Source organism: Dendroctonus ponderosae, unplaced genomic scaffold (assembly GCF_020466585.1).
Source record: "Dendroctonus ponderosae isolate FM_Combo_2020 unplaced genomic scaffold, Dpon_F_20191213v2 Dpon_F_20191213_1, whole genome shotgun sequence".
NCBI lineage: Eukaryota > Metazoa > Arthropoda > Insecta > Coleoptera > Curculionidae > Dendroctonus > Dendroctonus ponderosae.
The window spans coordinates 7,126,285-7,150,542 of record NW_026017110.1 but is presented as its reverse complement, the minus strand read 5'-3'; the positions used below and the strand labels follow the sequence as shown (position 1 = coordinate 7,150,542).

Sequence of the window (24,258 nt, the reverse complement as noted above, 5' to 3'; positions counted from 1 at the left end):
TAACATGTTTTAGCTTTTGCGTTGATAAATAAATCTTTGATTTTAAGAATAAATGATTTTTATTGTGATTTATATAGAAAATGTTATTTAAATAGCATCAGACAATGATTTTTGCACCCTTACACGAATTCAATGTTTTCAAGCATTTGTAAGGGCTTCATTAAAAACTCCCAACTTTCAGTCTGCACCAAGTACCCACTTGAAATTTTTACAGTCCAAACCAAGAACGTGATTCTACAAGCACGCAAAATTTTATTCAAATCGCATCTAATGCCGATTTTTATTTGCGCCGTAAATGTTGCTTTAAAAATTAACATTTTCAGGCAACTGAAGGCATCCACATACAAATTGTTCACTTATAATCTCAAGCGATTATCAACTTGAAATGTTTGTGGTCTATAGGAAACCCCTTGGCCTAAAAATCCTGAAAATTTAATTTAATTCACATTTGGCCATTTGGACTTGATTGCCGAAAAATAGACGTTTTCACGTAAGTACAGGAACTGTAATAAAAATCCTATGTTCTGATCTAGAGCAAGTAGTGACTTGACATTTTCAAGTTTTTTAAATTACAATGGAGGCTAAAAATGTTTAAAACTTTTTTGCAACTCATCAAATGCTGATATTTGTGCTCTTTGTAAATTCTGGTTAAAAAGAAAAGTTTTCACGTAAGTGGAGGAATTTCAATAAAAAAATCCTAACTTATGATCTGGAGCAGATAGAGACTTTAATTTTTCAACCTTTGTGAACCACATGGGGGTCTTAAAACTCAAGAAGTTTTATTTGCTGTCTATCAAATGCTGACTTTTGTGCCCTTTGTTAATGTTGGCTTAAAAATGATCGGTTTGGCACACTCGCAGGTACTCGAACAAAAAATCTAACTTCTGATTGAATGCAAGTAGCGACTTGAAATTCCTGCATTTTATAAAACTTGCTAAAACTGCTTCTAAAAGCACACTAATTTTCATTTGGATGGCACCAGTTCCCGATCTAACAGCATTTGCAAAAGTGTCATTTTACCAATAAACGTTTTACTACAACTTAGTGATCTTAAGCGGAAATTCGTAACTTCTAATTTGAAACAATGAAGAACTTGAAATTCCCACAGGTGAGAGAAAATACATTTGTTTTAAATGGCTTAAAATTGTGTTTAAATCGCTTAACAGCGTGATTTTTGCGCTCTTTTTAAATGTCGGTGTGCCAATGAGCGTTTTCACGCACCTGAGTGATCTTAAATCGAAACTCCTAACTTATAATGCAGAAATAGTAGCCACCTGAATTTTTTTCGGTCTACAGGTAAAACGTTAGTCTAAAGATTGTGAAATTGTCCATAAAATCCCAAAAATGCAGGCTTTTTCCTGCCTTGATCAATGTTGGTCCATACATCAAAGTTTTCACGCAAAACCAGGCACTGGATTAAAAAATCCTAATCTCTAATCCGGAACAAGCAGCGATAAATCGATTCTCCAAATGCGCCAAGTGTCGTTTGATTTGAGACAAGTTCGAATTTTTGAGGCTTTTGAGAATGCTGTGCTGATAATGACCATTTTCACGCAACTGCACGCTTTCTTCTAAAAATTAGCAACACTGATTTCAGAGCTGGTTGCCATTTGTAAATTTTACAGTCTACCAAAAATACACAATTCTCACAATCTGCAAAATTTTATTTCGATCGGAAAATATGCTGATTTTTGCGCCCATCGTAAATATTGGTCAAACAATGAACGTTTTCACGCCACGGAGTGATTTCAAATACAAATTGCTGACTTTTAATCTAAGCTGAGAAGCTACTGGGAATTATCACAATGCGTGAGAAATACTTCATTTTGGAAAGCCTTAATTTTTAATTTGAAATGCATTGGCGCCTGATTTTTGCGCCCCTTATAAATTTGCATAAAAAATTGACGCTTTTCTGCAATTCCAATAAAAATCATTATCCAATTCAAAGGAAGTAGCGACTTCAAAGTTTTAGAATCTATAGAGTCGGATCATGCCTCAAAATGCTCAAAATTTCATTTGATTTAGGAGAAGCCCAGATTTTTCAGCTTTTTGTCGAATGTTTTTCCCAAAATTAACATTTCCAGGTAACTGCACGCTTTTGCCTAAAAATTCGCTGAGCACAATCAGCCACTTGTAAATTTTACAGGCCATCTGTAAGACGTGAATCTTGCAACGCACAAAATTTCATTTAGATTGGAAAATATCCCGATTTTAGATAAAATCTCGATTCAACGAAAATCACCGATTTTTCAGCCGATGACCGCAAAAGGCTTAACCATTCTATAAAACGCTAAATTCATCTAAAAGACCGGTCGGGTTTGAATAAATTAGCGTCATCCTCTATGCGAATTGTTTTCGACAACATTTGCTTGTATCTTCATTTGCATGACAAATTTAGAAGCGTGATGTAATCCTCTATACTAATTATTTTGAAAGGAACTGTGGTTTTAACACATAATTACGCTGCCATTCTTACATAATTCTTTTGTGCATTTTCAGTGTCTCGTTTAGATAATCAACAAAAATCAGGCGAGCATGGGTTTTCATTTTGGAAAAGCCATCAGTTTTTAGTTTCTAAAGAAAAATCTTCTAACAAAAAAAAAACAGTGAAAGAGTGGAACAGTGTTGGCTAGCTGTGGAGCTTTAGATAAACCCACAAAGTTCCCAACATTTTAATCATTTTCATACGACTCATCGTCTTTTCTCAGGAGCTTTTTTGAACTTGAAATTCAACTTGTGTGCTTAAATTTTTTATTTGCAATGGTCGGATTTCAATTGCTGTCTCTGTGCTTGTGAACACTCAGTTTTTGTTTTGTTCTGTTTATATTCAGCGTGTGGCCCGAGGATTTAAAATAGCTTGGGCAATTTATCAACTTTGAAAATCCTGCCCGTAATGCTGATAAGATGGCATGAAGCTGAAAAGTGCCTCGTGAGTGACACGGGCTGAACTCCTGCAATGCCCTGTGATTTATATTGTCATTTATTGCGCCCTTGGAAAACTTGGTGTTGGATCTTCATTCCTTGCAAGCTCTAAATCATCGTTTCCATTGCCAGATCAACGTTGTTCGAAATAAGTGCAACTTGCGTCAGCAAAACGGACCATATAACGTGAAATATTCTTCATGAACAACGTTTCCAGTCGTGTAGTTTTGTATCACTGCCAGTTTAAAATTGGCAAACTTAAATTCCCTTGTCGTTCCACCATTTCCCAACAAGTGCCATTTATAGTAACTGTAATAAGTATCTGTCCACAACACAACCGGCTCTTTTTGTCACTTTTCTTAATATTAACTCTCGCATGGCGCGGTGAAAATTACGATCGTCATATAGTAAAGTAATATGGCTTTCAGACGAGGGAAAAGAACGGTTCCCTTCAAGGGATAGGGTTTCTTACTTCATATAGAAGCAGCTGTTGTTCGCCTTTATTTTTAATACATCGAGAGTTAATGGAGCGGTATTACTCCTTTATGGGTGACACAGCTTGTAAATTAAAACCATACAAGCAATGTGAGCTTGCGCTTACTTTTAAGTGGATCTCCTATTACTTGTTTGCTTTATTTAAACCCCGTTTTCCAGGCGCATTGTCTACCTACAAATTGCTATTGATCATTAATCACTTGTTACAGCAACAACAACTGGCTCATATTAACCAAGAGGCGGGAGTTTGGATATTGAACTTGCAATGCTGAGGAAAGGAAGTGCTGCCAGTTTAAGCTGTGAACGAACGATTGTTTAAACAATTTTACGTTCCAAAGTTTGATTGCTGAAGATATTTTTCACGCAGTTTTTGCTCTTCATGTTGCCTGTTTTTTATGGCGATTGGGTGAAATATTTCTATCTGCGTTTGACTGAAATTTTATATTATTTAGCTTCTACTTAGAACTTTATTTCTTGTGAGTTAGGAACCTGTCATAATTTTTAAGAATTATTAGTTACTCAATCGTTGCGTTTTTGCTGGTGTTTGGATCCGAAATTATTCAAGAACATGAATAGGCAGCTTCAACAGAACATCTACCAAAACGTCCTCTAAGCTACAACTAATTTCATCTTTCTTACTTTTTACTTTTACTGTTACTAAACTCGAGGATATTTTTTCTAGAAGTCAAGTTAATCGTTATTTGTGGTATTTTCAGTTAAAAAAACTAGCCAAAGGAACCACAACAAACTACTTTATTTGGCACTTTGTATTGAAGATTCCGTTCAGTACCATCATAAAACGCATTAATTTGTACATATTTCCGGCAGGAATGAAAAAAACGTCCAAGACTTACTTCTTGGGAAAAACAATCAACGTTTGAATCGTAAAAACGCAAATTTCCATTAATGTCAACGTCCCAGCTCACAAAGCAACAGAACTTTAAAGTTCATCCATTTTAATGCCGAAATTAGTTACATTCCTTTTGGTAAACATCGCAAGAAACGCAGTGAAAATCATAAAATATTTATTTAAAAGCCGGTTTAATATAAAATGCACACTTTACGTCCTAGTCTATTTAAGATATAGTTATTCCTATTGGCTGCCCTTAATGCGTCTGCTTTAAGCGGCCAATTTTCAGGAGACTCTCATTTCCCCTCGCAGATTGGAAGGATCCTCCTTTGTTCAATGAATGGGAATTTTCTCCATCCCAAACAAAAAGTTTCAGTCAGTTCAATTCACAACCGAACATCATTCGACCTAATTTATTTCCGGTAGTAAAATCGTGCTAAAACGACATCACATTTTTAATCCAATAGTCGATCCGATTCCCTGGATAGTAATTTCTTTTTAAGGATATTTCCCATCAGTTTCATTTTACAATGCCTGAGAGTGCTTGCCAGAAAGGAAAATGCTTGCTTTAGGAATCCACAGAGAGAACAGAGTCAATATTGAAAACAATGGCTTTGAAACTGGTATAATTTTATTTGGCTCTTGACTTAGATGGTTTCAGTCCCATATCGGTTTTTCCATATATCGAGTACTGAGGAAATTGTTATAATTTCGTCCAAGCTCAACCCAATGGTTATTAAACATTGATCGGGACGAGGATTAAACGACGTTGCATAAATAATCTACAATACCTAAGGCAGAAAATCGCCGCAAAATTAATATCTAGTACCGCAAACCGATAATTTTCCTGGCGTAGAAAGTCAGTTCCTTTATTAATAATTAACAAACTGCATGTGTTGGTTTCACACATGCATCTGCTTCGTTTTGTATGTATATTATATACAGGGTGGTTTTTTAGTGTGAGAGAGTTCATTATGTTCGTTGGTGTTGAACTTTCGAAAAATAGTTTCATATAAAAGTTCACGCACAACGTGCGCACATTTTAAAAATATTTTATGTGATACAGAGTGTCTCAGAAAAGCGAGGGAAGATCAAAGTGTATTTTTTTAAATAGAACTATTTCTATTTTTCATTAGCTCATGGAATGCAGGTTGAAACGTTGCATATGCACCGGAAATTGTTTTTTTTCTTACTTGCGACGTTGGCAGATTATGACAATTTTTTTTTTTAAATGTCTAGAAGATATTAACAGTTAAAGATCGAATTTCAACTTTGTTATTAAGCATTATTTTGAAATTGTTCAATGTTTAATTGGTAGCATATTGGAATACTTCAGCATTTTTTAATAACAATTTTTAATAATACTAATAATTTCAATAACAGCTTTTCATAACAATAAATTTTTTTTACTATGTTTTCTATACTCCTCAAACAGCGCCAGACATCATTTTCAGAGGAATGATGCCCATTTTGTATCACCCTGTATATATATATACATACAGTTATATTTGTTATTGTGCAACATTAATAATATGGATGACGTTTAAACTAGTCGTCATATACTAAATGTAGATTGATATGTCAAGAATCATCAAATTTTAACACTTATTTATTGAATTGTATAGTCACCTTACAAAATGTAACAACTTTCTGAAATTTTAATATAAAACAAATTATAATTTGAAAACGGTTGATTCACAGCGTGAGTTGATTCACAGCGAAATAAAAAAAAAGCAATTAAAGATACAAAAAAAATACGTCTTTCCAATCACCACAGATCCGTTAAAAATTCTATTGAACCAAAATATCAATACACTGTACAGGATGTTAACAATGTGGAGCTTTTTAACGCAATATGACTTTTGTTTTTCAAATGGAAGTACTTGTATATTATTACGTCATTAGATAGACAAGTTACAAAGTTACAAATTTACATTTACACTTTAAGCTGTGAAATCAACCGTTTTCAAATTATAAATTATTTTATTTAAAAATTTAAAAAAGTTGTTACATTTTGTAGGATGGCTATGGAATTCATTAAATAAATGTCAAATTTTGATGATACTTGACATAATCAATGAAGGAAAGTGCAACGTTTTATAAAATGCATGGAATTTCATAGCAGAAAATGCAATAAAACTACATACGTCTATAAAAATATAAATATAAAATTATGCCTCGATGGTATTTTAAAATAAATGTTCAATATGATTTCCGTTAACATTTAAGCAACTATTAATATCTACGTTTTTAAAATGAATCGCTAACGCACTTCAAAACAATATTATTAATGCTTGGAAAAACAGTTGTAATTCGTTCCTTCACGTCATCTTTTGTAGTTGGAGTTATTTTATAAATTTCCTTTTAGACGTAAGCCCATAAAAAAAATCCATTCTTGTCAAATCGGGTGAACGAGATGGCCACCGAACACCCCCACCTCTGCCTATCCACCTCTCAGGAAATTAATTATTTAGGTACTCATGAATTTGAGCTGTATGGTGAACTGGAGCTCCATCATGTAAATACCACATTCTTTCCTTGATATAATTAGGTAAATGATCAATTAAACGTGGCAATTCAAATTTTGACACTTATTTATTGACTTCCATAGCCATCTTACAAAATGTAGCAACTTTTTGAAATTTTTAAATAAAATAAATTATAATTTGAAAGCGGTTGATTTCACAGCTTAAAGTGTAAATGCAAATTTGTAACTTTGTAATTTGTCTATCTAATGACATATTAATATACAGGTACTTTCATTTGAAAAACAAAAGTTATATAGCGTTAAAAAGTTTTAGATTGAAGTCCACATTGTTAACACCCTGTACAATGTATTAATATTTTGGTTTCAATAGAATTCTTAACGGATCTGTGGTGATTGGAAAGACGTGTTTTTTGTATCTCTAGCCGCTTTTTTTTGCTTCTACAATGAATTTTTAGATACCATGTTTTTAAGCAAAATTTTACTAAAATGCGATAATCTAATCTCGAACGTCGTAAGTAAGAAAAAAACAATTTTCGGTGCATAGGCAGCGTTCCATGAGCTAATGAAAAATGGGTAGTTCTATTTAACAAAATACACTTTGATTTTGCCTCGCTTTTCTGAGACACCCTGTATCATATATTTTTAAAATCAGCGCACTTTGTACGTCAACAACTTTTATATGAAACTATTTTTCGAAAGTTCAACGCCATCGGAAATAATGCACTTTATCGCACTAAAAACCACCCTGTATAATCACTGAGGCTTTATAAAAAAGTTTAGGGCAACTAAAAAATGTGATAAAAATATTATTAACGTTTCTAAACAATTATACATTAAATCCGGTGAATTTTTCGAGCATGAAAATAATTTTTTTTCATATTTTTTGGAAGCACGAGTGGCTTACGCTAATTTCTTCATGCAGTCCAGGGCATCTCGAGCAAACACGCCTGAAGATTCAAGCCTCACATGCTTGCGAAACGTTCGAATTTGTTTCCATCGCGGCCTTAGAGCCCAAAAACTGCAGCAAAAACTGAACTCTTTTAATAACCACATATTACTTGAGTAAAAACCTCATACAATATTTACTTAAATTATATGTAGCTGTTTTATATTACGTATTGTTGTATTAGCGCTAAAAAAGTGAAATATGTTACGGAAAATGACTGCTACACGCCGTTGCCTTTCTATCCCAAATGGTTTTTGTTTCTTGCAAAACAATCGAGTTCTCGCTAATCGCCAGCCAGTAAACCAACCAGATTTCAATTGGATAAACAAATTAGATCTCGTTATTTGCCGTTATAATCGGATTTTCGTATCAAATGTATGGAGCATTCTTCGCTAACTGATGCGTTCGTTTTTTACGTAACTTTATGGGCAATTATGGCACCGAGGAATACCGAACACAATTATCTGGGAAAACGAAAAACTAGAAAGTTGCGCGCGGATAATTAATAACAATAATATATTTGCAATTGTAATTTTTTACACAACGCGCCTAATTGTTTCACGCAGGTAACTGGTGTGTGCAATGGGTGGGAATGAAGTTTGTGAACATTTTTTTCTTTTTAAGAAATCCACTGCCAATATTGCGCCGAGAATGGGCATTATAAAGCGCGGCACGTAGTTCATTTACAAAAAAAATTGGATGAGTCAACTCGAGCATAGTGTGAATATGTAATTTTTTCCACAAACAGGTTGCAATGGTAATTGCCTCCTGCTGCCTGACTGGCAAGTTTAGGGGAAAAATATTCAGGAAAATCCCATGCGACAGAACAATACACTAAATAAATAATGCCCGATTTAGTTTTCTAGTTTCCTGTGCATTATTTCCCTCTTCTCTAAAAAATAGCTTTTTTTAATTGCAGCTTTAATTGTCCCCCAAAAAATCACAATTTTACCAAAATAATTTGGCCGCTTCCAATTCAAGAGCATGTTTGCTGTCCCAATTATCCTCTACTGTACCAGTGGACTATATAGCCTCTAACAAACAAAAATCGGTCAAAAATCGCCATCGACACGGCAGTAAAACGGCAAATAAAGCTAATAAATCCGACACCTTTTACATTGTTTTATCTGTTCTAGTACACCTTTATTTGCGGTACTTTATAACGTCGCTGTTAAAAAGCTCCCCAAAGACCGTTAAATTTACAACGTGGGACAACTATGTTATCAAAATGTATAGTTTCGAAGTTATTAAGTTCCGTTGCGAAAACAGCACAATAAAGGCGTTTGTTATTGGAAGGTAAAACCGGATGGATTAACGCCTTCCTACCAGATTCCGGACAGAAAAACCTAATTGGACTAAACACAAGTCATGGAAATCTGGGCGACTAATTTGAGATGTTTTTCGCGTAGCAAATTAACTTGACCGTTTGTCACTGTTGTGAAATGGGGTAATGAGGGTTTTAGGCGCTCAGCTGGCTCAGTGAATGTCGCGCGTGAAAGACTACAAAGGGTTGATGCAAAAAATCAGACAAAACATGCCCTTAAACAGTTGCATTAAATAGCGAAATTCGTCTCAATAAGGAATTTTTGGTCGGGAAGGTTTTACGGCCCTTGGGGACAACGTAGGCGCTTACCCATCCAACGTCTTTAAGACCAAGGCACCAATTTCCACCATTGCCTATTAGGAGAAAAGCGGAAATATCCCTTATATGCTTTCCTTGGCTGCTTTCATTTATGTAATCTGCGGTTGTCTTTCGCCTCAATGTTTCCCCATAGCAAACGAAACTGAACCCTGCACATCATTTGTATCCCTTATTTCCCTGCCATTTGTGCATTTTTGAGCCTTAGCTTGGTTTCATTAGAAGCAAAATTTGGGCAAGACCGTTCAAATTGAAACCTTCAATCTAATGATCTCTTGCATAGGCAAATTGCTCCGAAAATATCACACAATTTGGGTCATCGTCTGCATAATTAATGGAGCGTTTAGAGTTTTCCATCGCAATTGATGGACGGAACTAATATTAGAATTACTTACGATAATTATGGAAACACGAATTGTGTAATGGAAATTGTGCAAGGCCAAACACCACCTCGGCGGTAAGGAAAGGGTTTTAGTGGATAAACAGCTTAACTGGAGTCCCACACAACCCAGAGCGACAGACCACCAGCTCTGGGAGTGCATAAAAAAGCATTTCCCAAACCTCACCGAAAAAAAAAACAAAAAAATGGAAACTTGGCCAATGGGTAATAAAATGGCAGTTAAGCCACGTGTACTCAACACGGTAACGAGGCAAGTTGAACAAAGGAAACTTCGAAGAAACCGATTAAATAAAGTAGAATTTCGATTGCTCGAACAGTGCTGAAGATTAGAACTATTCGCCAGTGTTTGGTTGTATTTTGCGCAGATCAGTGTTGAAATTTTACCAGAAGATGTAATGCAAAACGCTTTGCAAATGTTACTGGCCCCCTTTTTCCAACTCAACTAGAAACCACTTTGGTGTCAGATTTCATTTTCCTTATCCTCACTACATTTCGTAGTTTTTTCATTCCACTCACGCCCAGCTTTTATCATTTTTGATATCTTTGAGGATTTCACATCTTTTATCAAGAGCAACTTTTTTCGATTTGAGGCTCGGGGGTTTTGACTAGGCAAATTTTGGAGCAAAAATAAAAAATGGTTTTTCCCGAATTTTTTTCTTTACAGTTTATTTCTTGTGGAAAAAAAACACCTAAGTGGGTAGAACTGATGAGGCAAGAAATCCACAGCCGAAAATTGCCAAAAATTGCATTTTTGAAAAAAATTGCGGATTTCGAAAGAAATGGGCTTGAAACCGAAAAAATGGGCAGTAGTTCACTTATTGCTGATTTCAGTGGCGTGCTTGAAAGTTTTCGGTGGGTTTTTGTTTGGGAATTATCGATGTTTTATGACTAACACTTTTTAACATTTTTTCTTCACCGTCCATGCGGCGAGATTGCCAACATTTTCCTGCTGAGAATATTTTGTCAGGAAAATGTTTCAAAGGTTGCACACTCTCTGAGTTTTACTCCTTTGCTGTTGCCGCTTTCCAATTTGAGGCTGGAGTAGTGTTTATGGCTACTTCGTTGGGCTTTACGGGGGGTTTGGAATTTTTGAAAAATCTTGGCATTTAACCAAGTTACGGATAAAAGATTGGAGGGACGCGCAAAGGCAACAGTCGATCGCTTGCCAACATTCAGGTTTCATTATCTCCGAAACCGTTGCCTATGACGATTTTTTTTTAAGCCTGCTGACTTCTAGCGAATACCCGTGGAAACGCAGAAAATTTCTTCGTATTGAAGTATTTCCAAAATTGGCGGAGTTTTGCGCGAAATAAGTGTGCAAACAATGTGGTTGGCAGTTTCAGTCTCTTTAACTCCAAACTGGATCAAACCGATCCAGCACTTGAACTCCACTCGAAGCAAGATTTGGCAAGAAAGTTCAAATTGAACCCTTCAATCTAATGATATCTTGCTTAGGCAAACTGCTCCGAAAATATCACATAATTTGAGTCATCATGTTTGCATAATTAATGGGGCGTTTAGCGTTTTCCATCGCACTTGATGGACGCAACTAATATTAGAATTACTCAGGATAATTATGAAAACACGAACTGTGTAATGGAAACTTGGCCAATGGGTAATAAAATGGCAGTTAAGCCACGTGTACTCAACGCGGTAACGAGGCAAGTTGAACAAAGGAAACTTCGAAGAAACCGATTAAATAAAGTAGAATTTTGATTGCTCGAACAGTGATCAAGATTAGAACTATTCGCGATTGTTTTGTTGAATTTTGCGCAGCTCACTGTTGAACATTTCCGGAAGATCTAATGCAAAACGTTTTAAAAATGTTACTGGCCCCCTTTTTCCAACTCAGCTAGAAACCACTTGGCTGTCAGATTTCATTTTCTTTATCCTCATTGCATTTCGCATTCTTTTCATTCCACTCACGCCCAGCTTTCTATCCGACTTCCATCTGTTGTAGTCTTCTTATTGCTACCTGTCAGATGGGATGGCGTTATTTCACATGTTATCGCCCAATAATCTGATGACATTTCTTGTATTGATGTTAAAGGACTGTTCCAGATTCAGCCAAAGCGTTTTCGAGTGGTTTTTTTTCTCTCTACCGCCCCATAAAGTCACGTTTCGCGTAGATCGAACATTGGGGGAAATTATTTCCGTCTGGCTCGTCCTCTCATGATTTGGACATCGAAAATTGAGGCTTTTATCCCGCAATTATTGCTCTAAATTGAACAAGTTTGGCTCCTTGAGTGGAAGTAGCGTAACACCCAGTTACTTTGTTGCAAATTGTTTGAAAATAGTGTTCAAATCCTCAATAATTGTCTCCATTGTGGCTGCGCTGGATTCTTTTTGAACAAGTTCGCAAACTCCCCAACCGAAACCGTTAAAGCCGACCAATAAATTGTTATCATTTTTATCTCACTTAACCCGAGCTCAAGTAGATCCCCTAATAACTTCTCCCCAAGGAACGATGCGACTAATCGTTTCATTTACCCGGGGGTAATCTGAAAATAATCTCCACTTCCACAAAGTTTAAAGACTCAATTTGGCTGTTTCTTCTGCTTCTTTTGGTGAAAGTAGTTAGCTGTAGAAACTAGAGAATAGTTTTCAGTTCGCATACAAAAGTAACTCTCTTTGATTAGTCATCAGAGTGATTGAAAATTAGCGGTTTCTGTGAAGGTTTTGCCAAGGCAATTCTTCACTCCATAACCTCAGTTCACAACATCAGTTTCCATTTGTTTGTTCACATTGTGCGTCACACGATTGTTAGCAAATAGCTGCAAATTTCCAATGGCGACGCTTATCAGAGACAAATTGAATAAATTAATAAAAAATATCAATCAAAACTACATTGAAATGTGATTGATTTCAGCTTAGGAGCTGAAAGTAGGGTAATAATGCATACTTAATTGTAAATGCTGTCAATTATTACCCTTAAAATCGATTAGTTATAATAGAAAAAAACGCCCATATAGAGGTGCGTGCACACGTGCTCGGCACTCATTTATCAATCAAATTAAATTTTCGGTGTCACAAGCAAACGATACACAATTTTCTTAAATTACTTTCCATAATAGTAAACAAGAAGTAATAGACCGGCACAAATGAGCCTTATCTAGACATGCTATCGGCTTGTAAGTGCAGTTAGAGTCAATCAACAATCGATTAGTGAGGAATGTGCGCTTGCCTTCTGTTATTTAGTACCTACAGTTCGACTGTAAGAGGAGCAATCGATGTGGAATTATTGCGAAAGTATGGAAATTGATTTATGAATCGATTAATGGGGAAACGTTGTCTGAAAAGGTTGCTCAATTTCAGCCAAGTAGTTGCAAAGTCTGAATATTCTCAGTGCATTTTTGTTGAGTTTTTCAGGTTTGAATTTTTTGAGCGAGCGTTACATCTGAGGGTTGAATTGGGGAGCTTGTCAAAAATCAGTCTCTACCTGGATTTTGAGGAGTTTTGGTTCAAAGGTACTTCAATAAGTCTTGTTCGCTGTAACGGAGTTTTCAGTCGCTCGTTACTGCAGTTGCAGGGTTTCGATTTTTTAGTGAGCGCTCACTGTAATTATGCGATGGTCAAGTTTGAGAGATTTTAAAAAATCACTTTCTTACAGGATTCGAAGGATTTTTTGTCGAAAGGCACTCTAAAAGGAGGGGTTCACGGTGACGGAGTTTGAAGTCGCTGCTTGGTCTAGCTGGGAACTTTGCATTAAAAATGTTGAACGAGCTCTCGATGGGATTGAGTAACGGTAAAGTTCAGGAACTTCTCAAAAATCAGTCTTTGGGTGGATTTAGAGGAAATTCGGTTGCAAGGTAGTCCAACAAATCGTATTCATGGTGAACTAGTTTAAAGTCGCTTGCTAATCTGGCTCCGGGAGTTTCAGGTTTTTGAGAGAGCTAATGTGATTTAGTGACAGTCACGTTCAAGAGATTTTAAAAAATCCGTCCCTCAGTATGTTTACAAGAATTTTGTTCAAGTTCACTCTAAGCACTACTGGCGCAATTGCCAATCGACTATAAGTCACATTGAGGTCACACAGCAAAAAATAATCTTTATCCAAAAATACTTGCGAACAATTTTCGCGAAAACATTGCGAGTTTCTTGCCCAAAAATGCATTATTGGCCCTTAAATGCATCTGAAGTTTGCCTAAAGTATGAAAACAAAAGAGAACATTTTTTCGACATTTGTACATTGTAAAAATTCAAAATATTTTTGGCTTTAAAATTGTATAGCCGATCTTCAAACTTTCATAACTTTCGAGATTTCCAATCGATTTTACTTTTCTCAAAGACAGTTTTTATAGAAAATCACATAGTTCGAACCAAGTGCTGAGTGCCACATCGGGCTGATACCGAGAGAGTAAAAAGAAAAATTTTCAGAGCTAAAAACTCGGGTGTTAAATGTATTTGGAATTTTTTGACTGAACACTTTGTTTGGAAAATCCTCTATTCGACACCAAAATCTTCATAAATTTCAAGTTATATTAATTTCGCAACAAGTAAGTTTTAGAGAAAATTATTGGATTTCAACAAAATACCACAAAAAATGGAACTGTTTTCAGAATAAAATACATTTTTGGACTTTGACTGCTTTTCGAGTTGATCTGAAAAGCAAAAATKCAAAGTATTTTGCCCGGAAAATCGTCTTTTCGCCTTTGAACTCACGATTAGATAAAGGTTTGAAGCKAACAAAAAATTGCAGTCCAAATTTGCGTACATTAAAACCGAAAAAAGCTAAAAAGGTCGTCGAAAAAAGGCTTCTTCTAGGCCTAATTGAAAATACGTCTTCAATGCGATTTCCTAAAGTCTGTGTAAAAATCGAATAAAACTACTGATTCATAAAAGAGTCTAATGCGCCYCCCATTGCGATTTGTTTCAATGCSAGCATCCAAACAAGTTGGAACCTGAAACTGGTCTTTGCAAATACTCTCATACGCACAGGCACTTTCTACAAAATAGTCAACAATAAAAAAACTGTTAAAATTATTATATCATTATGTTGCTTCGAATATTCAGTTTATTCAGATATTGGGCAAAATCGGTCTCCAGTCCTTTGAGTGAATCGCGCTTTTAGATGGAAAATTTAGAATCATTGTGACCCTTRAGGAAATTTTTAATTCGAAATTCATGTTCATTGTGTGTTCAAGTGTAGTGTGAWCTTTTGGACGATTCATGGTGCAAAATGGAGGATGGACGCCAGCTTGCAGAAAGCTGGTAAGTCTGGAGYTTCTTGTCTTCAAGTTATTCTAGTTTTTCGAAATGCAACCTAAGTTTTATGCATTTAATACATTTCYCACTTTTTGCTTTAATCATTTCCAATTTTTCTGGCTTTGGACAGACTTACTCTAATATACTAATCACATGTTTTTCTTTCYTCCCAGGTGGCAAGAAGGAGCCTTCGGTAAGTTTGGCATTACTTGCCCTTGGTTGCCATATAGTTTTAGAACYTTTAGTCCCATATTGTTGAATTATATTTTATTATATTGTTTTTTCGACGAAAAACAATGAGGAGGGAGAGTTTCTCGATTCTGTATGGGTRTTTTCAAGTTTTTTCTACAAAATCARTGTCGTTCTCCTGTRAACTACACTTTTTATTGCCTTGAAAARTATTTYGAATCAATTTGCGTTGTTTTTCTGTTGSGAAATACGCTGTRATCGGCCGGTTTTTGTATTGCTCAGATTTATAATTTCGTCTTATCTCGCCCACTTTTTCAGCATTAAATAGTCTAAATCAAGTCAAAATAGGGGTGTTCTCCTGCGAACATATCTTCAATTATCCTCGAATTATCACTGTTTTTCTGCTATAARTTTCGATTTTTTGCYTTTACTAACGTTGATAAGACCCCAGGCCAAAGTGCCTAAAGGTGAGAAARGCTAAAAAATATGGGTTTTAGGGATMCTTTTTTGGYAGAAGTAGATAGATGGCAACCAGGGTTGTAGGTTACGCTGCTCGCATGTGCAGATTTTTGGATTTTACGAGGCGCATTTTATACAACGGGTTCTTCCAAATTACATAGCGCTTATTTTCGTATGCTTTAGAATTTTCTTCAGATAAAACAGGTAGCTTTTTCAAGTGCTTTTATGCAATAAAAACAGCTTTTTGTATTGACTTACCGAAGTAACACGAAAAAATRAACCCAAAAATACGGTTAAATACAGATTTTGACCTSAATTCTAACTGATTGTTATTAGCAGTATTTAATGTGTAAATATTTGAATTATAAACTAAAATAAAAAAACTAAARCCRCAATTTAAWATAGTAGCTTCTGCAGGCAAAAAAATRTATTCTTTCAAATRTTCGGGTGCATAGCCTTAAATGCACTGGTTTTCACTTCTAGAATAATTTTGTCTTTGAGCTTTGAGGATTTGGAYCTTTTATCAAGAGCAACTTTTTTCGATTTTTCGATTGGAGGCTTGGTTTGGGGGCAAAACARTAAAATGCAAAAATTRAGGCAATTTTACAGATTTTTGACYAGGAACATTTTTGGGAAAAAATTCCAAAAAATGTTTTTCCGAAGTWTTTTCTTTACAGTTTATTTCTTATRGAAAAACATGCAAAGTGTCGGTCGTAGTCCGCTTATTGTTGATTTCTTCAAAAAAGTGAGTACCAACAACTTGTTAATGTGTCTTACCGCTGTTTGTCCAGTGTTGTGCCTTTTAAAAGTTTTCTATGGGACTTTCTTTGGGAGTTATTGGTCGTTTCTGCAAAAACACGTTTTTGGAATTTTTTTCTTTAACCGTCCACGGGGGACGATTGCAAAATACGCCGTTTGATAGCTTTCAGGATTTCGCACTTTTTATCAATAATCACTTTTGTCGATTGAAAGCTTGGTTTGGGCGCAAAAAATAAAATGCAGAGGTTCAGGCAATTTTAAGGGTCAAATTTTGGAGCAAAGTGGGTAGAATTGATGCGGCTTAGTCAAAGCGAATCCATAGTCAAAAATTGGCAAAAATTGTATTTTTCAAAAAAAAATTCGATTTTGAAGAAAATTGGCCTAAAACCGAAAAAATTCGGCCGTGTTTACTTAGCAGTGGCGGAGTTTGGGACAAATAAGTGTGCAAACAATGTGGTTGGCAGTTTCAGTCTCTCTAACTTCAATCTCATTTTTTTCCGAAATGATATAGGAAATCCGTGCTCATGAAAAGTGATGGGAACTGTAGAATCAAGCGTCTCCTACAGATGGTGAAAGTTTCACGTTACTGCTTGATGCAGGTTGAGAAATGAGCATTTTTCAGTAACAGAGCGCAGTTAACTGGCGACTTCAATTTTATGAGTCACATTTGCAAAGCCGACCAAAATCAGGTTTCTAGTGGATTTTTTATTGTGAAACTGTCGCAGCACCTATCGGGTCAAGTGTCCACTGAAGATGGTAAAAAACGCAACTTCCTGCGTCCTTTAGTGTGGAAGATTTTTAAGTAAGGGAGCAAAATGGACAAAGTTTGAATTTTTCCGAAACTGTAAGACTTCACTCGTGGTGGGACGAAATGACATCGGTCCTATACCTCAGGAGAATTTTTTCCGTAGCAATAAATTATTTTTTGAGTGTAATGGGCTCCTTTTTAATTGTAATTATAATAAAAGAAATTTTGGGAAAATGTCGAAAATGTTCCCAAATATGTTTCATTATTTTGGAAAATTGGYAATTGCTCGCTTATTATTGATCCTGGCGAAAAAGTGATTCCTAGCTGCTTCATAGAGCTTAGCACGAGCTATCGACTGGCGTTTCGGTTTAGGTTCATTCCAGCTCGTCTGGTTGTGGAGATATTTACAGTTTTTTGAAAACCACATTTTCTCGCTTTTCTCGAACCCGCTCGAGCTGGAACGCAGCGAAAATACCTGTGGAGACTGCTCGACCATCCCGAGATTTTGTTAAAAGTTTTTGTTCGGAAGCTGCGTGTTTGAGAAAAAAAATAAAATGTAAAATTTCGAAAAAATCGAAACTGTGAATTTTTTTTATGTTATGTTGAACTATTCCTTCACAGGCAGTTAGATATGGAAAAGTTACATGGCAAATTCACTTTGGCTGCTTCAAAAAAAATGTCCTGAGTGACCGAAAGGGGGAAAACGAAAAATATGGTACAGCTCCTTATGGACAGGAAATCTTCAATATTGAATAAAAGCGTCAAATGTCATTGAAATTAATTGCAATTAACATTAATTTCCGCAATTTTCTCCGCAAAAAAAATTAAATAAATTAATCCAAACTTACCTTTGTAATCAAGCGGCAATCGTCTCGACAAACCTGCAACAGAAACACACCGAATCAATATCAGCAGGTAAAGTGGACATTTTAAAGCTGTTTAAGCTCACAGTCCTGGAAGGAAAAAAGGTCGAAAACCGTTCTTGTGAAGGTCAGTCGGGTCGCTAAATTGCCTTAATCCTAAACTAAAGCGCCGCTAGATCTTTTGGGAATATTTTCAATTTTATTAACTCAAACATTGCAAGAACTTGCCCGGGTTGGTGCGTGTCCCGCGCACCAATTGCGCTATTTCGGTCCTTTGTAATCAAGCTTTTTTTGGGTCAAGCTCTGCTTTATATTTGCAGCTGAAACTTCAACAAATTCACATTCTTCATGGGCATATTCTCACATCGTGAAATGTCCCCAACAAAAAAAAACAGACAATGAACTTTTTGTGGATTAGTTAGTGGAGGTCGTTTATTGCACGTTTACATCAATATAAGCCATCATCAACAATTGCGAAATGCCACACAAGGATTGAACTGTGAACTTGATTAGTTGTGGGCAAAATCATTAGCAATCATGAGCACATCATTAGCTGCGAGCTTTTTTTAAGTTCATGGTACACTTGGACAATTCTCAATGTTTGATCAGCTGAACATGCAATAATGTGATTAGTGGGCAAAGCTTTTTTTCCGTTTTTTTTTCGGGACCCCACTTGCGCTTAATGGGCCTCTTTATATCACCTGATAAATGTTTATTACAAAAATCTGCTGCGCAGCAATTACCTCCCTTCACAATGGCCCCGAGAAAAATCCTCTGCTATGATGAAAGTAAATTTGCGAAATTTGACAACATTAACAATGGCCGGGCATTTGTTAAAGTCGAGCTGAAAAGCCACTTAATATAGCAGCTTTACACAGTTATTCTGCGCAAGGAATTTATCATCTTCCCAGGGATGTTTGTATGAGGGTTTAATTGCATGAGGGGGAAAGTTACTTCACGTTTTCTCCAAGATAATTAACTAACAACATTAAAATAATGTTTACAATTGGATTCAGTTAACTGCTAACAGTGGAATAAAACGTTGTCTTCATTTATCTTTATTCGGTTCTTGATTTAAGATTGTTTAAGTGTCTTAATTATACATTGAACATTAAAATACATGGCAAAGTAAAAGCTGGCGAGTTTTTCGTGGACTTTATTCATCTTGCAAACACGCTTAAATTTGCAACTTTATTTTATTTCAAAATTTTGTTCAAAACGTTTTTAACTGAAAACTTGATTCAAAGCACAAAACACAAAAGCTCTTTTTTAAAATAAATTCGCTGTTGATTTATCCCAAATAATAGCAGTTTAATTTGCTGGGTTTCCTGAATATTCGATGGCTGATTAAAAATTAAATAAAATTCAAAACACAGCTCTGTATTCGATTAAATTCAAACTGCAAATCCATAAAAAATGTGTTTGTCATACAATAATAAAAAACACAACGAGAAATCTGGAAACAGTCAAGCAAATATTTCGGTTTCGTTCAATTAGGTTCAAACATGCATAGAAACATAAGTTTAATATGCGTTATTAATAGCGGCTAAAACGGAGCACAAAAGCGCATTGGCCGCTGGCAACAATAATTAAAAATATACGAATTCAGTCAGGTAATAGAACACGGCCATTTCATTTAATAACATCAAGTAGTGAATAGTTGGAAAATTAAATTAAATATATCTTTTATATATGTACGAACATACGGTGAACGCAGCAGCGCTGAAATTGAACAAAAAAACCAGAAATTGATGGTGAAAAGCGCCAGTCATTAAACGTTAATTTAGCCATACGGTAGCATTTAGCAGAAAAAATGCAGCTAGTTCTAAAGTGAGTGGAAAACAACGGAAGTTCATTCAACATAGTCCGAGGACCAGCTTCAAACGTATTTGCTGAACTGCGTACTGTGAAGATGTAAGCCTGAACTGCTTACATCCATCTTCATGTTGCTTGCGAATCGTCAAGAAGAAAGTGGCTTACATCTTCAAATGTGTTTTGCTCAAAAGTTCAAACACATAAAGTCAGTTAAACATTTTATATAAATTTTAGATAAACAATGAAGAAGACATGAAAATAACGAACTGGAGGCCAAACCTTGAATTTTTGATAAACACCGTTTCACTCGGTTGGCCAAAAACAATGCCTAAACTGAAAAACCGAGACAAAATATGTCACTTTTAAGGAGTTCCTGCACGTTATTTACCAGCAAAAACTAATAGATCGTGTGATATTAATTTAATAAATTTCGCGATGATGTAAAGTGGCAAAAGAAACCAGAAGAATTGCTTTACTGTGGTTTTCTATGTAGTCTTTTTGCGTTTTTGTCAAAGAATGCTCGCTAAAAATCCAACTGGCCTGGCAATACTTGATTGTATCCGTACAGTTTTGAAGAATAAAAAATTGTATATTCTCGTTGCTTCACTTTGGATAAAATCTCCAAGAGTCTATCGGCGTGAAATGGCAATAGATGTAGAAATATCGTCGGAAAATAATTTCCTTATCGCGAATGGGCATCAGGAATTTTGCGCAGAGCCACATGAATATTGCCAAATGCATGTTATTATCCATGTGTTGAAACCTAATTTTATTTGCATATCTTAAGCAACCAACAGTGATTATTACGGTTTCAATTCGGCGCTAATTGAAAATTTCGATAACGTTTTGACAATATTGCAAGCAAATACATTGAAGGCTGGTGGTTCCACCGATTTTTTCACTTTTTATTGACAACGAAAAACGAAAAATTCTGGCAAAGACAAAATCGACGCTTTATTAGCATTATTCAACGCCAAATCATGCGTTGAATGCATAACTAAGTAACAGTCCGATTTAGTTGTATTTGGGTTTAAAAACGTCGGCCTGATTCTAGCGAATCTGATTAACAGTTCTTCTAACATAACATGGCATTGTAACAGCTGAATAATTTCAGAAAAATTCTCTCAATCGACAGTTTATTCTCAAAGTGAACATTTGAAAAATTTATATTACTAATAATATTGTCAAATATATAATATTAATACAGCCTAAACTAAACGGCACTGGATTTGTTGATGACGATCAATCGAAAGAAACAAACGTTGAAGAGAACTCGACAGAGAAAGTTACAAAAAATTGAGCTTGACTTAATCAGAAATAAATGTAGAAACATAATTAAAATCATCGTAATATTAGACAACTAGAAAATAAAAATACGGCAAGAAGATATAAGGAACCACAACAGAAAAATGATTACTTTTCAAAATCAAATTCCCAAGACAAAATGCAATTCGAATACCTATGGAAATTATCTAAAACTGTAACAGGAAAAACCGATAAAGAAGCATGTGGAATAAGCAGATAAATAAGCAACATTAAGCAGACACTGTGATGGTTGAAACAACAGAACCCAAAAAGGATAAAGGAGGAAAACCTATCAAGATATTGAAAGGAACAGTGAAACAAAAAGTCGACTTAAAGCAAAGAAGAAAATAGCAATCAATTATACTGATCAAACGCTTAAAACAGAGTAAGTAGACAAAGCCAAAAAATTCCACAATGATAAATAACCACGTTTGGATTAAATAACAACGAAATTTAGAATGAACACAAGAAGAAAGTCTGCTGAGTATAAATAATTCGCTATGGGAACAGCAAGAACTCTTATACGATTGAAGTGATTTTTTAAAAGGAAAGATTAAAGGCTTCAATAACTCCTAAAACAAATCGCAGATAAATGCATCTGAGAAAATTAATCAGCACAAAATTGAGCAAAGACTGAGACACAATCGAACAAAAACATTCACATACCCGATTTAAACGCGAAAATAGTATTTAAAATCACATATTTGGTATCAAATGGAAATCAGAAAGAACTATAGTAGAAATTTAATGAAAATGTAACAAAAAATTCAACATAACTGTCAGGCACAAAGTCAGGTCGAAGTAAAGAAGGAAATCACAATAAAACAATGTGCAACTGCAGCAATTGGACAACGTAGGTAAAGGGCAAAAACTCCACAATAAAAACAATCAAGTTTTCATAAATTAACGGCAGAATTTAAAGTGATAAACAAGAGTAAACTAAAGTAAGATAAACTTTCACTTTTAAGGGCACAGAAAAAGCGTTTAACAAACTCTCTGGAGAAATAGTTTGTGATATTTCTAAGACAAAAGCAGGGATGGAAATGCTATAAAAATAAAAGAAAATTATATGGAAAACATTAAAACGCATACGCAGGCAGCAAAAAACCCGCAAAATACCAAAGAAAACTAAGTTACGCTGAACGAAAAAAAGCAGGAGATAGTAGTGAACACAAACCATGATAATAGTGGAAGAAACTACTAATTACAAGTAATAATATAGCAGCTTATTTATGAAAAAGGCAACAAAGCTTAACACAAAGAACGGTAAACACTGGCAATAAACCGACATAAGCACAACAGCGGTAATCATAAAACTAATTATTTTTTATTGAAGAAACCAACACTGGAATAATTAGTGACTATTAAGTCAGCAAAAAAATTATGCCATTCTAAACTACTATTTTCCAATATCTCACGTGTTTCCAAACGGGCAGCAGAATGTCTAATTAGCCAACAGTTTTAGTGCGATGAAAAACTCTGTAATTTTTTGCCTTCGTTTATGTTTGTTTTATTCATTGTTGCGTTACAGTTACGGCGTTTACTGGCCACTACCCAAAAATGGCATTCTTTGCATTAGAATGGCTGGCGTAAACCTGCAATTTATTCCCTTATTGGAAATATAATAATTATCGAAACCAAGCCTGGATGGAATGTCTCTTGAGTTACTCAGCAAGTATTAGCTTGTATTTTTTTCCCGGAGGTCCAAAAATAAACCAATTTTTATGCTGCATTTCACGCATGAAATTCGATTATTAAAACACCGACGGGAACTTTTAGGCGGTTTAATTAAAGTTATCAAAGTGTCACGGATATGTTCGATTTAAAGGTCACTGTATCATTTCTGCCGCAATCACTAAAAAAACACAGATTTTTCTAAAACTCGATCTGCAATTTCAATGACTTGCTGATTAACGTTGTCTAGTTGCTCAATGCATGTAGGAATAACATTTTGTCGATCAATGATTGCAATCTTAACTTAGAAAATGTGCCACATAAGAAACTGGGAAATGAGACTATATTTTTCCTTTGCGAACTAAATGGCATGGAAATGGCAACAGTTTGTATTGAGAAGCTGTTTGATTTTTTCAAATCTTCAGGAAGAGTCAAGAGAAATAAAAGAAGAGCTGGATTATTTGGAGGAAATCCAAAACAAGCTTTGAACTTTGGTGAAGAAGTTCAAGAATTCTTCAAGGGTACTTTTTGTACAAAATGCATGCAGGGTTTTAATGTGAGTTCTAGTTGGAAAAGTGCAAATTTGCCAAAAGTAGTCGAAAAAAATTAAAATCTGTGCCCTTCCGATGAAGATAAAAATACGAAGCTTTGCACGAATGTTTCTAAATGTAAAGACCCGAAATAGCAAAACCAGCTCTAAAAACACCCCAAAATCCTCAAGGAGCCGAGCTTTGGCAAATATTCAAACGTCCGTTAAAACCCGCTTCATTTGAAGCTAAAATAAGAAAGACTCTAAAGCACTGAATCTTGCTTTGAAAAAAGGCCATAGAATAAAGTTATGCATCTGGAACAAAATTATTAACAGGAAATCATCGACCAGTTGAATAAATAATGAAATCGAGCAGATGTTTGATTGAGGCAGTAAAAGTGTGATCTTTGGATCGATTGTCGTGATCTCCGCATTCTTCTGTTCCGGTGCCACCAAACCGGGCCACTTTCTTCATCGATCTCAGCGAATATGTTGAATGCCCCCGAGATTATGACACAGGCCGAGCTAGAGGGAGAAGAAAGCGGATAAGTGGGATCAAAAGGGCAGACGCTTCCGCACTGTCGCCGATGGTTCGCAATTGATTGAGATGGGGGAACGCGAGTGGGGAGTCGATCGAGAAGAAAAAGGGCAAGGTACTCACCGGAAGAAACGACGAGGGGAAGCACAATGACACGCCAACTGAGGTGAATGAAGAAGGAGAACTAGGCGTATTGATGTCTACACGGCGACTGAAGCAAAGCCAAAGACTTCGCGAAGACTGGGTACTCCCGAGTACTGTTTTCTCTCTAGGTCATAGGAATATTCAGTGGGCATAGTTGTTGTATTGTTTGGTACGCTATGTGTGCACGTTGCAGTCTCGGCACCCGGTGAATGTTTGCCACGGTTTGCGTAACTCTTTCTACCGCCAATTCATTAACTAATTAACTGGAGCATCATTTTTGTTGCTGCTGT

At 35.6% G+C, this 24,258-nt stretch overlaps 1 protein-coding gene across 3 annotated transcripts in view; it reads right to left on the bottom strand.

Moving 5' to 3' along the window:
- Window positions 1-24,033, bottom strand: part of LOC109545934 — an 86,022-nt gene extending 61,989 nt beyond the window's left edge. For all 3 annotated transcript variants that reach the window (XM_048670074.1, XM_048670076.1, XM_048670075.1), the window contains exons 1-2: window positions 23,948-24,033; window positions 17,949-17,981 (exon numbers count right to left, since the gene is read on the bottom strand). The gene's annotated coding sequence lies outside the window, so the exon portion shown is untranslated. The remainder of the gene's footprint in view (window positions 1-17,948; window positions 17,982-23,947) is intronic.
- Between the last annotated feature and the right edge of the window lie 225 nt (window positions 24,034-24,258).